At 45.2% G+C, this 12,595-nt stretch overlaps 2 protein-coding genes across 3 annotated transcripts in view; one reads left to right on the top strand and one right to left on the bottom strand.

Annotated features, from left to right (window-relative positions):
- Positions 1-5,500, bottom strand: part of LMNTD1 (lamin tail domain containing 1) — a 442,963-nt gene extending 437,463 nt beyond the window's left edge. The window contains exon 1 of the mRNA XM_060166722.1: positions 5,042-5,500. The gene's annotated coding sequence lies outside the window, so the exon portion shown is untranslated. The remainder of the gene's footprint in view (positions 1-5,041) is intronic.
- A 547-nt stretch (positions 5,501-6,047) lies between these two features.
- RASSF8 (Ras association domain family member 8) overlaps positions 6,048-12,595 on the top strand; it is a 129,587-nt gene continuing 123,039 nt past the window's right edge. The window contains exon 1 of one of the 2 annotated variants that reach the window (XM_060166705.1): positions 6,048-6,116. The gene's annotated coding sequence lies outside the window, so the exon portion shown is untranslated. The remainder of the gene's footprint in view (positions 6,117-12,595) is intronic. The other variant, XM_060166704.1, reaches the window with a different exon arrangement.

Genomic DNA, 12,595 nt, shown 5'->3' with positions numbered 1-12,595 from the left:
ATCCATATACGATGTGTCATGGGTGCTGTCGGTACCCTTCTCAGATCCCTTCCTGGGGCCAGTATGTGCATCCCTAGCTGCTGTGAGTGTTGGTTGCTAAATGCAGCTGCCTCTCTCTCAGAGAACCACCTGTACCCTTGGGGGGAACGGGAGGTGCCTTGCATTAGGGGTTACCACCAACCTACAGCCAATGAGTGACTGATAATAGGAGTGCAAAAGGGCAATCTCTTTGCCCCAAGGAACCAACTCTGTGGTCCAATTCCTGCTCCAGAGTTCCCCACAGGATCATGCTAAAGCTGGTCTCCAGCTGAGGCCTTGTCTTGTCTTTGCTTTTATCCCCCTTACCCTATGCTACCTCCCTGGTTCCCCTTCTCCTGAGGCACACCCTCAATAAGTCACTTGCACAAGAATCCCTGTCTCAGGCTCTGCTTCCAGAGAACCTGATCTAAGACACATGCTCATTTCATGTTTATTAGAGGCCCTTTATTGTCACCAGAGCAATACATCTCTGAGAAAACCAAGGGTGAGAAGAGGAACAGCTTGACAGGACCCTAAGCCAAATTTGGACATACAAGGCAACTCAATTTATAATATTCCTGGGCCTACGCCTAAATGAAGATTTACTTATTCATACTCTAAGGTAATTTTTCTCTTTCTACAGAATATGAGTTATTATACTTATTAAAAGAATTAGATGCGTAGCATTTATTATTAATCAATACATTTGTTACAATTCTTTCAAATGTGGCTGGATGATTCTAAATTATTTTATAATAATTATTCTTACTATGGTCATATAAATCTCACATTTTAAATCAGTTGTTGGGTTGTTTTCCCTCCAAGAACGATAAACTCTGTTACTGTGGATGATTGGGTCCCTGATAACGAGGCTCTGGTTAATCCAGCAGTGTTATAAACAGATCAGATTTCCAGTTTGCAATTAATAAAAATATAATTAAACCCATAAAGGCAAAGCAGAAGATATTTTAATCTTTCTGCTATGATTCAGCAGTCATATCGGGGACATCATTATAAACCTCAATTATAGCATTGGAGAAGTGTAGGGAGATTGGTGAGTGGCATTCAGGTGGAAAGAATGCCAGACAGTCCAGATTTTACTGCACGTGTTTACAAAGATGCAACTTCTTAACATCAGGCACCACATTCACTGTTTTTCCCCAGTATTTGGATCCTAGTATAGGCTCTTGTGGAGGCCCCCCATAGTTAATCTCAGCTGACTAAATCCATTCTCCTAGCCTACAATTAAAAAACCAAGGGCTTCCCCGGTGGCGCAGTGGTTGAGAATCCGCCTGCCGATGCAGGGGACATGGGTTCGTGCCCCGGTCCGGGAAGATCCCACATGCCCCGGAGCAGCTGGGTCCATGACCCATGGCCGCTGAGCCTGTGCGTCCAGAGCCTGTGCTCTGCAACGGGAGAGGCCCCAACAGTGAGAGGCCCGCGTACCACAAAAAACAAACAAATAAACAAAAAAAAACCAAGACTTTCATTTTCGTGGGATTATCCTCTCAAAAAACTTCTGCCTAAATAAGAAGTCAATCATATTTTAAATCCTATTTCTGAATACATTTGTATTTATTCCTTTTGGTATAAACTGTTATAGTTTCCATTTATAGTTTATGCTTTATTTTCTTTCTATATTGTACTTTGCTATTTAACATAATAAAATTTTAATCACCCTCCTGCTCCATCAAATTATTGGAGGCTCCTTTAAGGAGTTATTTATGATTTGGTCTCTAAACATTTTATTATTTTTTTAACAAGAAACTATCATTAAATAAAAAATTCCTACAGATCTGAGAACTGTTGGTTGTTTCTAAAAAGGCCCTTTATGTGGGTCAAATAAATCACAATATTTATAGATCTTTGCAGTGTTTCAGTATGTGTACAAGATTTTCACTAGGAATGGCGAAGAAAACCACATTTAGTTGCTTTCTACACACATATACTGAAGAGAAGAGGAGAGATGATTTTTTTTCCTTCCAAACTTGTCAGTAACAGTGACTAAATGCAGGCTTGGTAAGATAGGCTGAATAACTTTAAATGATCCCATTTGTACAAATTTTAGTATATGACTTCAGGCTTCAAGGTAGCCTTGATATCACAAGATTGTTGCTGTAACTCCAGCTATTACATCTGTGTTTCAGGCAAGAATAGTGCTTGACTCAGCCCTGCTCATAAATGAGGACACACAAAGGAGTTTTCCTAGAAGGCCCATATCCACATGGCCAACACTTAGTAACCCCTATCTGCAAGGAAGGTTGTGAAAGAAAACTTCTCACTGGGCACAAAATCAGGTTTCTATTACTAAGAAAGATGTGGAGAAAGGGAATGGGATGGGCAACTAGCATTATCTACCTAATTTTCTCTTTTAGCATCTCTTTCCTCAGATGGCCTGTGAGCTCATATTAATATTAATTTTGTCATTAATTTTTGTAAGCCCAGAACTAGCACAGTACCATATTTATTATGTTTATAAATTAATGACGAAAATGGAACTCTCAGCTCGTCATAGGTTAGAAGGAAGAAGATCCAAGGCAAGTATAACAGATGAGTAGATGACATGAGTTTACTGCATTTATACTATCATTCATTCATTTAATTGTTATTTCAACTAATATTAATTGAGTTCCCAGTCTGAGCCAGGCCCTGTGTCAGGCATGGGGGATAGAGCTATAAATACAACAGAGCCCCCGGCTTTAAGAAGGGGGTGGGGGGGCGAAGTTGGAGGACGATAGTGAGGGCTCCACTGGTAAACAAGCAATTTCAGGGTCACATGGTAAGAGAAGTGAGGAGTGGTCCTGAGCCACCGTTTGAGGTTAGTAAGCTGTTAGTAGTCTGGGTGAAACACAGAGTGGGGAAAGAAGCAGCAAAAGAGAAGGGAAGATAGGTGGGACTAGACAATAAAAAAATGTGTAAGTTATACTCAGAAGTCCATAATTTACTCTTTCCAGCACACACACCTACTTGTTTCTGACAAAATGTTTGTTTCTCCCTTGGACTTCCTCATGAACGGATTTCCTGACACGTGGCCCTTAATGGATCTGACCCACTGACAAGCTTCTTCTGGCCTAACCTGTAGTCACAACTGTGTTCCATGAGCCTTATCTGACATGGTACAACTGTCTTCCCAGCATCCCATCTTACAAGGTGGTGTTCCCTGGTGGACCTGTTTGGGAAGTGTTGGTCCAGATACATATTTCTCAAGCTTAGCAATCTGATTCCACTGACACAATAAAGAAAAAGTTGCCAGGGATTTCCAGAGAAAGGAATTTATCCCCATATGTTTCTCTCCCTTCAGATTCTCTTCTTTTCTGAATCCATCCTCTCAGATTCTTTTCTTGAAAATTAAATCTGATTACATCACAGGGCTTGAAGTGCATGAATACTCACTCATCTAGTTAGGTTACTTTCAGGGAAAATAATTAGAAAGCAGAAATAAGGGTTGTTTACAAATCCTGCCAAGGACATTTGGTGTGATCTCAGGAAGGCTTAACAGGGATGTGATTATGGCTAAGAAAGCTCAAAACAAATTATACTATATGCTGAGGAAAGAATGCATTAACCACATGGGGCTGAGGTAGGGAAGAGATTTTTCTGGGTTTATCCGGGCTGGACAGAGGTAACTTCACTGACTTCTGCAGCCACCAGTAAGGCACACTCTGATTCGGAGGTGGGGATACCTTATCAGGTACCTGGATCCTCGTGCTTTCCCTAAATAGTGGACACAGATATTCAATCATAGCAAATTTCATCTGATTTAAATGCTGGTCACATGAAAGGTAGCTGTCATGAGTCAGTCAACTTGTTCACCTCTGGATGCATGATAAAATCGAGGTCAGGACCCTCCTGGTGACCAAGAGAGACTAGATTAAGGTTCTTCTACTTGGTGAGCTCCTGAGTCCTGGTTTAACAATAGCCACACTCCTTCCTGTTATCACTCATCCCTGTTTCAAGACCTCCATAAAAGAAGCATGACTATGGCAGATTCATTTTGTTGTGCAGTGGAGGCTAACACGACATTGCAAAGCAACCATACTCCAATAAAAGTTAATAATAATTAAAAAAAAGAAGGATGACTATCACAGCAGAAAAAGGGAGGAAGGTCCTAAAAAAGAAGGAGGGGTCAACATTGGCAAATGCCACAAAGGGCACCAGAAGATGGGGACTGAATTTTTCCATTAGATTTGGCAATTAGGCAGTGACTGGTGTTACTCAGTGGAATTAAAGGTTGACAAGGGAATGAGAGCTTAGGAAATGTTAACATTAAGGCTGGAAAACTTCTCAGGGAAGAGGATCCATGCCCTACAGAGTCTCTTAAAAAAAGTTCCCTCGGGCTTTACACTTGAATCATAGAGAGCTTTTCTTGTCTCCAAATCCTCCAAATGTAGATTAGCCAAAGTGGGGTCTTACCATCCCTCTCCTCAGTTCACCTCTGAGGTAGAGGAACTAATGAGCTGTGCAATAACTAAAGGTCAAAATAAAAAGAGGAAGAAACAAAAAGCCTACAAACCCAAACTCCAAACAAAACGAATCAAGCCCTGAGTAAGACGAGCGGTAACAAGTTGTGCTTCAAATGTAATATTCCCGTTTCGATGATTAAAAAAGCAAAAGAGCAAAGAAAAACAAAAACCCAAAAACTGAGTGTCTGGAGAATCAAAAGGGACATTTTATAACTGGAATGCTTCCTTGCACCTCATCCATTATTCATCCTCATCCCATTTCCCTCCAAACTGATAGCTGTTCCTGAGTTGTGGGCTTGTGTGAGCACAAGTCTGGCCCAAAGACTGGATTCTGTCTGGTGGCTAGAGTAATCGCATGCCGTAAAAAAGAGGTGGAATGGTGAAAACAACACACACATCTGCGTTTCCATATGAAAGCACTGCTTTCCTTCATTGACAATTTGCTATATTTAAAGGTAGATGCGTGTGCATATGCGTGTGTGTGTGTGTGTGTGTATGTGGTGGAGTGGGGAGCGGTTTTCTGAATCTGAGCCCAGCTCTTTCTAAACTTGGTTACTCACGTCTGATTCATTCGCTGTGTTTTTCGTCTCCTGTCTCTGTCACTGCCTGCTGCTGAGAAGGGGGTCGCTGAATCATTGCCACTCCAGATGAAAAGCAATTCAAACCCAGTCCTGAGGGGATGGAAGGGCTTTTTTTTTTTTTTTTTTAAAGCGTCCGCAGAAAAAGCCTCCTACTTTCCGGGGTGACGGTGGAGGGCAGTTTTGCAAGTCTCATCCCCGGGCTATGGAAGATTTTGCTCCGTGAGAGTCAGCGAGGCACCGGTCATCTCACCATTTCTGGCTTTCAGGTCCACGGGCCTCGGCTGGCTGGGGGTGTGCGACCGGCCGGGTGGCGTGGGGGCCGTGCCGGGGGGTATGGGGCGGGGAACCGACAGCCCGAGCGGCTGCGCCACGCTCCCCGCCGCTTTAAAAGCTCCCACAATGCAGCGCTGGCGTCCCAGTTCCGTTACACTGTCTCCCGGCGCGGGCGAACCGGCGAGGCGCGGGCGGGGTAGCAGGGGAGCGGCGGCTGTAACCCGAGCGCCCGGCCGAGGGGGGCGCCCCCGCGCCGCCGCTCTCGCGCGCTCAGCCAGCGGCCCGGCGAAGGGGCGGAGCCGCCAGCCGCCCGGCCCGGCCCCCGGCCCGGCCCCCCGCCCAGAGGCACCGGCCGCGGGAGCGAGCCGGCCGCGGACTCCGCCGCCTACGCTCGCCCGGCGTCCCGCACCGCGCCCGCCGCCCGGTGCCCGTCTCCTTGCCCAGCCTCGCCTGCCCGCTGGCCCGCGGCATCGGCGCAGCGCTGGGAGCGGCTCCCGCCGGCGGTGCCGCAGCTGCCCGCGCGCTCGCACACCCAGGCACCGCCGCCTGGGGCGTCCGCGCTCACCTAGCGCCGGCCGGGAGGTGCGCGGAGAGGGCGCGCCGGGGAGCTGGGGCCTCCCGCCGGTGCGGGGCGCGCTGCCGGAGGAGCGCCGGGGAGCGAGGCGTCCCGGGCTGCGTGGCCGGGGACCGGCGCTGGGCGGCCGCCGGGCGCCGCCGCGTCCCCAGCGCCCCGGCCGGCCCCGCGGGGCGGCCTGCGGGGGCGGCGCAGTTGCGAAACTGAGTAAGTATTAACTTTACTAGGCGGCCGAGATCTCTGGGCAGCGTCCGGGACCCCTCCCTCCTCCTCCTGGAGCCTCCGGGCTCCCCCTTCCCCGCCCCTCTCTCTGCACCTCGGATTTCTTCGTCCGATCTGCCCCCGCCCCGCCGCCCCCGCCGCCGCCGCCGCCGCCGCCGCCGCCGCGGGCTCCAGCTTCCTCCAGTTCACCTTTTCCCTCCTGTCTCCCCTTTGCGCGTTCTCCTCGCCGCACACACGCGCTTTGACCGAGAGTACGAGCTTGTTTCCAGCCTCTGTTTCCTCCCAGTGTCCTTGGCTGGGGAGTTTAGAGGCCACTTTTGTTGGAAAGGGAAATGTATGTCTGGCTTCTTTAATTTCGCTCCAAATGGAAATCGGATGCTCGCTTGCCGAGCGACTGCTTGGTGAACGCTTATTTTTTTCCTCTGAAAAGATGATTGGTTTACAGGTTTTTAAATGTTGTTTGAACGATTAACCATCCTCGGTGCCTATTTCCCCTTGGCGCCAACCCGTCTGGGGAGGGGAGTCCAGAAGAGGGGACTTTCAGAGTAATTCCGTTTTGCAAACTAGAAACTTTGAGAGGGTATGTCGCGGAGAGCTTAATAAGATTGAAGCCAAAGGGACGTGAGCTTTGAGTGTGGGGTTCTCGTGTAGCACAGGATCTTTCACGCCAGGTACCTGGGCTCGTAATCGAGTGTTGCGTTGTTATTTTAGCATCCTAGAGCCGCCTGGTTGCTGAACCACTACTTTCTCAGCATCAAACGGCATCTTGAGCAGTGCAGGCGTTGGCTATAATTGCGGGTCAGTATTGCCCCTGATCTTTAGGCATTAGACGGGAAATAGATGCAGGGCACGTTTCATAGCTGACTTAAACCCGTCAGGTTAACCTTGTCAATACATCAAAGCATTGCGTTAAAAAAACAGCCTGATGACACAGAGGGACGAACATTTATGGATTTTCCAGTGTAATGTGCCACAGGAATTCTTCGTTAGATCTGTTTTGTCTGCAGGAAGCACCTTTAAATATGGATAGATTTCTGATTTTCTGTCGGTGGGATTAACCACCCATTCTGGTAGAAGGCCCCAGGTAATCTTTTATTTATTTATTTATTTTTAGATTTATTTATTTTTGGCTGTGTTGGGTCTTCGTTGCTGCGCGCGGGCTTTCTCTAGTTGCGGTGAGTGGGGGGCTACTCTTGGTTGCTGTGCGTGTGCTTCTCATTGCGGTGGCTCCTCTTGTTGAGCTCTAGGCGCGCAGGCTTCAGTAGTTGTGGCACGTGGGCTCAGTAGTTGTGGCTCGCGGGCTCAAGAGCGCAGGCTCAGTAGTTGTGGCTCTGGGGCTTAGTTGCTCTGAGGTATGTGGGATCTTCCCCGACCAAGGCTCGAACCCGAGTCCCCTGCATTGGCAGGCGTATTCATAACCACTGCGCCACCAGAGAAGTCCCAGTCTTTTATTTTTTAATTTTCTTTTTTCTTAAGTCTTTCATCTCTGGGTTGCCAGGAGTTGGCAATCATGTTGTGAAGGAACAGAAAAATGGGAAGCTTTCTTAATGGATTTTCAGCATCCCGTCCTTTGCCTGGGTGAGGCAGTAGTGAATGCCAGCTAGCCCTCTGCAGGGAGAGGTACTGCATGGACACAGGAATCAGGAGGCAGGACAGAGCAGTATTGTTTTGGAGGATGGTTTGTGTGAGATTTTATCTTTTAGCTGGCATATCAATTGTACTTTTAATTCTATTTATCCCCATGGGGAACTATCCCAAACCATAAATATTATATGTGACCATACCCCACTTAAAGAAGACTGAACATAATTTGATGATTGGACTTTTGAAGGATCAGACACAACAAAAATATAATTTGTAATGTAGACGGTAAAACCTTTCAAAAATCCTCCCCTTCCTCATTTTCTCTCCTTTTAAGAGTCTTAAGACGGTACTCTCGATACACAGTTGGCAGTAATGCCTTGAATTCTTTCTAGGTTCATTGATAAGACCTAATTTGGGGGCTTCAGTAGCTGAGGGGGACATCAGAGAGCTCAGAGAGGGAGGAAATCATGGGACTGTGCAGGGAGGAAAGGCATTTCAGTTTGCTGAAGTGGCAGCATGCTGCAGAGAAAAACAGTTTAAAAGAAGTGAGAATGTTTAGATTGTTTTTAGTGTGCATGTTTCCTGAATTTGTCATTCGGTTGAGATATTTAGGAATTGCAGAATTTAAATTCTGTGAGGTTGTGGTATCATTTCTTTTTGCCTAGTATTTTATTTTTATTAAGTTTTCGATTTTTTAATGTGAATCTCAATGCTTGGCTTTTGTAGCCTCTGTACTGTGTGGCTTGCATTAATTTTTGACTTGAATGACTTGGTCATTTTGAGAAATGATGAGTGTTTCAGAGTTTCTTACTCATTAATTGATCTGTCTTATGTTGATGTAGGTAATGAGAGTAAAAATGTTCAATGTTGAATATTGTTACTCTTTCCATTATGGCTGATTCCTGGCATAATGGGTTTGCTCATTTATTGTAAACCATTAGGGTCCTAGATATCTTGCTAGTGTTCAAAACATAGCAAAACTCTTTGCGGGTAGCAGTGGCGTGGAGATGGGAGTGGGATAGGAAAATATTGTGCATCATAACTCTGAGGATTGGATTTTAAAAATAATGTATCACCTGTTTTCTCTCCTGCTAGCTTGCTCCAACCCTAAATAGATTTTAAACTTCAAAGCTTTCTGCAAAATGGGGATATTATTACTAAGAGCGATGCTGTGACAAGTAGAACACCTAACTTGGTGCCTGGCCCATCTCAGCCAGTAAATAAATGGCAGCATCTGTGACTTCTTGAAAACTGAGCTCATGATTACTCAACCTTTCAGACTGTTCCTCCTCAGTTTTTCATCTCATCCATCTAATGAGTGGCTCAGGCCAGGAGGCTGGAGTTATCTTCCACTCTGTGTTCTGTTCTGTCACCCCCCAGCCAACCAGTTTGTCACAAAGTCCTGTCTACTTTTCGGGCATAATCTCTTTCAAACCTGATTTTCAGTCTCCACTATGCTCCCATCCTGGTTCAAGCCACCACCGTCCTCTTTCCCACTGCAGAGGCCTCCGGCTCACACTCTGCCCTTCCTTCCAGTCCCTCTTCCACCAGCAGCCAGAAAGAGAAAAAAGAAGTCACTTGCTCTTTAAAGTCTTCAGAGTTCTTATTATTGGGGTAAAATATAAAATCTTCAACATTCCTACAAGGTCCTGTGTCATTTGGTCCTGTCCCCCATTTTCATCTCTGGCCAGCCACGTGATTCAGCGCTCTAGCAGACTCACCTCAGGGCTCCTGCTGGTGGTCTATTTCAGGACCACCTCCTGGAGTAATTTCTCATCCTTGGGTGCTGGTTCAGATATCCTCTATAAACGTCTTCCCTTAGAAGGCCACCCGTGTCGTCATGCGACTTAGAACCCCTTGATCGTCTCCCTCATAGCAGTTATCTTTTCCTTCTTAATATTTACCACAGTTTATAATTATGTGTTATTTGTTTAATATTTCTCTCTTGCCCCTGAGGGCAGAAATAATGCCTGGTTTATTCACCAGTCTATACCCAGTGCCTGGTGTGTATATAGTAAATGCTCAATAAATAGTTATTGTTGTAATGAATAAGATAGTAATACAACTTGTGATTTGTATATTGATTGCCTTCTTTATCACTGTTAAATCTGCTTCTAACACAAAAGCCAGGCTGGCTGTCTCCTACATTCCTTCTTTTTTGGTTTTATGTATAACATGAAATATCCTTTGCAGATATCAGGTAAAATGAATACATTGGAGCTCTGTGGAAAATTCATAAATAAATTGAGACACCTTTTAATTGGTGTTACCCTTGTGATTTTCTGTTGTAGATAATCCTTTTTCTAAGTACATCATTAAAGGAATTATGGTTTTTTCATCAGCACAGGATTACTGAAAGTAAAAAAAAACTTACCATGTCACATTAGTTTGCACATGTCATATGATAACATGTTAGTCAGCAGCTGCGGATTGCACCAGTGCTCGAATTCAAAGGAAGAAAGGGCAAACTGGAGTAGAAAAAGGAGAGTTATAGTTCTAAGGATGTTTAGTACTGTCCAGCTATTGCTGTGACTTGAATAAATAACTAGTGTCACTTGGCCATTTAGTTAAGGTGGAGAGGTAGTTGCTTAAAAATGGGAGCCACCTAGAGGTCTGGAAGTTCTTTTTTCCCTCTCACTAAAGCAATTCCTTGCTTTAGCCAAAAAAGTCTCATGACTTTCCAAGGCCAAGGAAGGCTTAAAGCTTGGAGTGTTTTTGTCATGTGGTTGCTCTTTACAAAATATTAGCTTGATGTACTATAACTCTTAAGTACTTGTGTCTTGATTAATGTTTCTGGCCTCTACTTCTTACATAATCACCCACATTTTCTTTTGACTTTAGTTTTTTAGGGCTTTAGTTTCCTCTTAGAACTTTCCCTCACACCCTAGAGTGAAGCAATTCCAATTATTTTCTAGTTTGGTATCTGGTGGGTCACTAAGTGTACAGGGAACTTGGGGGTTGATTGTAGGATTTATTTCTTTGCACTCAACCTCTAGGTTTCCCCAAAATGTTACACGTCTTTGTGGTTTGGACCCTGAGATTTTGCCAGCCAGAAGCCAGATGCCCTTGGGTTGGGAGAGCAGAGCAGGGAGGATTAAAGCATTTTTAACCCCCTATTATGTGCCAAGTTCTGGGCTAGGTGCTCTCACAAAAGAAGAGTGAGTAGTTCACCTGGTCAACATCATGAAGAGGAATCTTAAGCTTTTCATACATTTGCTTCACTCAAGGAAGTTGTCCCTGTTGTTTCCTCATTTCCCCACCTTTTATTTTCTAGTCGGGAAGGCATGACAAGTAGAGATGTCCTGTCTAGCCAGCCCCTTTACCTCACCTTGGTACTTATTTAGATCTGATTTTCCTTGTGTAAAAATACTGGGAGTGGGGCTGGAGAGGGGCACACCACGTGATTTGCCTTTGTGGGAGGTCTTTGTGCCCCCAGGACATTTGCATCAGGAGTAGCCACCATATGCCCGAGAAGAAAGTTCTGGTTGGGAGCCCTTGTTATTCTTTCCCTCAGGTATACATGCTTACAGGCTACTTTGGGTGACCTTGAACAAGTTTCCTGGAGCTTTTCAGCACCAATAATATTTATTGCCTATTTATTTCACATCCTTGCTGTAGGATTTAGAAGACTTATTTTGGGCAGTTTTTTTTGTCATATTCAGATGTATCACAAATCTCATTACAGTTAACTCCAGTGCTGTCCAAGTTTTAGGCATTGAGAAAGATATTTTCTTATTCAGCAGTGTATTTTTTTTATTTTTTTTATTTTTGCGGTACGCGGGCCTCTCACTGTTGTGGCCTCTCCCGTTGCAGAGCACAGGCTCCGGACGCGCAGGTTCAGCGGCCATGGCCCACGGGCCCAGCTGCTCCGCGGTATGTGGGATCTTCCCGGACCAGGGCACAAACCCGTGTCCCCTGCATCGGTAGGTGGACTCTCAGCCACTGCGCCACCAGGGAAGCCCAGCAGTGTGTGTTTTATTCTTTGTTTTGATAAGAAATCCGATATAAATACAGGTTGTCACAAGAGGAGAATTGTGATAATTTTCCACCAGGTTTTATTCATGTGGGTGATATATTTTGTCACTCTTGTTAACTGTCATAGACTTCTGAGTGCTAAGTCATGTTTATGTTTAATTATAGTAATTTTATTATTGGAAGATCACTTTAAGTTATTCTAGATATAAGTATATACATTGAAAAAATTAGGGTTCTCCTAATGGATAGATGCTGGACAGAAAAGTTCTTACTTTTTTTTTTTTGGATTCAGATATTTACTGAGCAGCTAAGGAGATACAAAGGTGATTAAAACATGGTCAAATGGACTTCCCTGGCGGTCCACTGGCTAAGACTCCGCACTTCCAATGCAGGGGGTGCGGGTTAATCCCTTATCGGAGAACTAAGATCCCACATGCCCCGCAGGACGGCCAAAAAAAAATGGTCAAAGAGGTGAGGCAAGTGCACAAGTAATAGAAAGCAAGTATAAGGCTCACAGAATCAAAGTGGGATTTTAGTTCCCCAACCAGGGATTGTACCCGGGCAGGCCCTCAGCAGTGAGAGCAGAGCGCAAGTCCTAACTGCTGGACCGCCAGGGAATTCCCCAGTAAGCTCTTACTTTTATTTTTGCTTAAAATATTTGAATAGGTATATAATCTCTGAACCTAGCTCATGCCCTCCATTGTAATTTGTCTAGTCTTGATTACCTGTCTCTTCTGTTATAGTCTACTGAGTATGGACATACGGTGCATATTTGAAAGAGTGCACTTCAGTTAAAAGCCTGGCTAGACCTGGGTAGCCCTAGGGAAGTTATGATACTGGCCCAGCCTCATGTTTCCTGATCTTTAAATGGGGCTACTAATTTGTCACTCAGGGCTAGTTTGGAA

The sequence above is a fragment of the Lagenorhynchus albirostris genome, chromosome 11, assembly GCF_949774975.1.
Source record: "Lagenorhynchus albirostris chromosome 11, mLagAlb1.1, whole genome shotgun sequence".
NCBI classification, from domain to species: Eukaryota; Metazoa; Chordata; class Mammalia; order Artiodactyla; family Delphinidae; genus Lagenorhynchus; species Lagenorhynchus albirostris.
This window is presented reverse-complemented; position numbering and strand designations above follow the sequence as displayed.